At 33.5% G+C, this 3,602-nt stretch overlaps 1 non-coding gene across 1 annotated transcript; it reads right to left on the reverse strand.

Annotated features, from left to right (window-relative positions):
• Positions 1–1,374: 1,374 nt before the first annotated feature.
• On the reverse strand, positions 1,375–1,447 carry TRNAR-ACG (transfer RNA arginine (anticodon ACG)). The gene has a single exon. It is a non-coding gene; the product is annotated as a tRNA-Arg (tRNA).
• Positions 1,448–3,602: the final 2,155 nt, after the last annotated feature.

The raw sequence follows: 3,602 nt of genomic DNA on the forward strand, positions 1-3,602 counted from the left end.
TGCATTCCTTTGCCAATTCTCTACTGCTTTACAAACTGTAGCATTCGCCTCGTGTATCTCCTCAGCAGAGAACTTGTGCTCTGTGATTCCCAAAGGTCCAGGCTGCAGTACCTTTACCACAGTTTCCATCTCTTGCTCCAGCTGCCTGTGCAATATGAAAAACGGCTCGTAAAATGAGTCAAAACATGAGATCCCAATTAACATTTCAGTTTGAACAAATGCACAACAAGAAAAACATCTGCCGTTAAAATACTTGATAGCAATAGTTTCAAACAAGGGCATCCGGTAGAACCTCAAAACCGAACCCTAGCAAGTAAACCCGGGATATGACATCATATTTCTAATGGATCCCACAACAGATCATGGATCCAACACTTTCAAATGCCAGGGGAGAAACAATGGAGCCCTATAAATTCAACCAAACATTTACCCTCTTCAGTTTACAAATGAAGGTCATACTTTTTCTTCAAAGATAGTAAAGGGGAAAACATTTCTCTACTTCAAGCCAAAATGTCAAGTGGGCAGCATCATAATGATGAGAGCAGGCTAATCAATATTGCACTGTAAAGGGACGAAAAGGGAAGAAAATTTTCTGAATATTTTTCACCCACAGAAAGACAACTAACAATTACAGCAGTGTTCCTAACATGCACAACAGCACAAAGTTCCCATTCCACATTAGGAGACCAAAATTCAAATATTTATAGCAAGTTAAATAGTGCTCTACCTTTGAAATTTGAATGCACTTTTCACTCTTTATTAGCAGAAACATTGGGATTTTGATGAGGCTTAGAACTAAAAATCCCTGGCCTACCCATTAATGGCCATGGAAAAATCATTCATCTGCGTTCTGATTGTTTTCCCAATCATATACAGCATTCCCAATTTTATATATATATACACCAGAAAAATAAAAAAAAATAGTGAATGAAACAGCTTCAATTTCTCATAAACAAAGCAGCTTTTTCCCAATTCTCAACAGATTTGGCCAAATAGTTGTATTGGGCATAATGGGATTGGAGAGTTCTCCCTTATCGGGTACCAAACAATGACATGGAAATAGAATGAAAAAACAACCTAATACACTAGAAATTTATTATTTCCCACATTTTCTCGGCAACCAACCAGAGAGCGTCACAGTACCTGAAGAGCTTGGAAAAGGGCAAGGAGTTTCCGAGCCGAGCAAAAGACAGCGGCATGTCTACCACAAAACGCACCGCAACAAACACACTGCAGACGAAAGATCAGGATAGACTACCTTGTTTTACAGGCAATCGCTGTCTGATACGCCGGCGTTTCTTTGTTCGATCAAAACGCTACGTTTTTCAGTTTTGGAGGCCAAAAAAATAAAATAAAATAAATTAAAAGCAAACTCGACTCCACTGGGGATCGAACCCAGAATCTCTGGTTTCGTAGACCAGCGCCTTATCCATTGGGCCATGGAGTCCACTATTGGGATGGCAACTTGTAAGTATAATTATTATTTTAATTAAAGATGGCTTTGTTTATTATTTCTCCACCATGAAGGATAATCTTATTGTGATGATGATTTGTTCATAGATGAAGATTATCACTTGTCTAATTAATCCAACTCAGGAGCCTTAAAAAATTTATTTTTGCCCCTTACTTAAAATTCTAATCCATCCTAATCACTAGTATTGGTTTTTAGGCTCTCCCGTTCAAGCAAGGTTCAACAATAACCTTACAAAACCACCGAGTGGCCGGGACTTGTTTGGAAGTAAACTTCAATAAAATAAAATAAAATAAAAAGGGGTACAAGCTACAAAGCCCAAAAACATCTACAATTGTATGAATTTTTAGTCCACTTAAAAAATAAAAAAAAATAAAAAAAAATTGCCAATATATATATAGAAGATTTAGATGACATAAGTTAGTGGCCATGATTCTAAATCCCATGATGACAATCATGGTTTTGTCCACTAGTTGTATAAAGAATGTGTACCATGATCTATCATATGGCAAAGTTCATCTGTTCATGGTTAATTTGGTTTCCCCCCAACTTTTCCCCTTTTTTTGCTTCTTTTGTCTCATCTTGGGATCGTTCTGTAATTGACCATAATAATTACTTTTGGCAGTTTCCCCCATCTCACTACCTAGATGTTCTAAAAATGACAACAATTCGGTCTTTATCTGACCTGTCATATCCAAATTCTTATGGTCCACCGACACTCAAGGCTATTTAGGCGGGGATAAAGATTCGGATCAATTTTGCCGTCTAAATTATTAACGGCAGATTTTAAACTATCCCCGCTTATTATTTAGACAAATAAATTTTATAAAAATTTTCTTATATTTATTGTTCCAATTATTAGTCATTCCAATAACAAAATTCAAATTCAAAAAGAGTGAGTTTTCTTGCAAAATTTAATTATATGGAAATATTCTTATGTATATCAACATGAGTAAAAGATGTCTTTAAGAACTAGTTCAATTGGGTAAGAACTATAGAAACCAATAGTTCGACTTCTCCTCCCTTTCATATGTGAACATGTCACCCAAAAAAAAAAAAAAAATCATGAGTGAAAGATAATTATGAAGACAAGTTCTTTTACTTCTCCTCCCTTTCATATGTGAACATGTCACCCAAAAAAAAAAAAAAAATCATGAGTGAAAGATAATTATGAAGACAAGTTCTTTTACTTGTCACATCATTTGACATATATGTGGTATAATGGTTTTTTAAGGAAAATCTTTTCATTTTTAGTTCTTTTATCTCATTTTTTTTTTTAATTTTTAAAATTATTACGGTTCTTCTTAGTATTCTTCTAATCATACATGAATATAATTTAAAAAAAAAAAAAAAAAAAAAAAAACTTAGTCGTCCCTCTTTTTTTTATTTTTTAAGAAAAATAATATACAGATAGGATCAAAAAAGACCAAGAAAAACTATAGCATTTTTCTAATTTTAAAAAGTAAAAGAATTGAAGAAAAATCATAGGACGACATATAACACATCTCATTTTTTAATCATCATGCATGGTTTAGTAAGTTATTTAAAAAGATGGTGTATATACCTAATACCTTAAATTGCAAACGTAGAAGCATAAAGGATGACATAGCAACTGGTTTTTCTCCCTCACAAATGATATGATTAAATTGCACTTAATATGTGAAGTCCAAATTAAATTGGTCTTCATTTAAAGTGTGTGTGTGTATATATATATATATATATATATATCAATTGATTTTTATTTTTAAAATTTTTTAGGGATAAATACAGAATCGGTCCTTGTGGTTAGCCTAAATTATAAATCACTCAATGTGGTATAAAATATAATTTATAGGTCCCTATAGTTGGCCTAAATTACAAAGCACTCCATATGGTATAAAAAATAATTTATAGGTCCTCAAGGTATGACAAAATGACAGTTTACTTCCTAAAATCAATTTCCGTTAAGAAACTTAACAAAATTTGTCACTTTGCCAGCTAAGATGACACATCAGCTCTCACTCTACATCATACTACTACAGTAAATTAACCTAATATCTTATTTCCCTAAAATTTTACCCCGTGCATAACCCTCCCTCATCTTCATCTTCCTCGGCCACTTCACAAATGCGATCGTCAAATTCTCGCGAAA

The sequence above is a fragment of the Corylus avellana genome, chromosome ca2, assembly GCF_901000735.1.
Source record: "Corylus avellana chromosome ca2, CavTom2PMs-1.0".
Taxonomy (NCBI): Eukaryota; Viridiplantae; Streptophyta; class Magnoliopsida; order Fagales; family Betulaceae; genus Corylus; species Corylus avellana.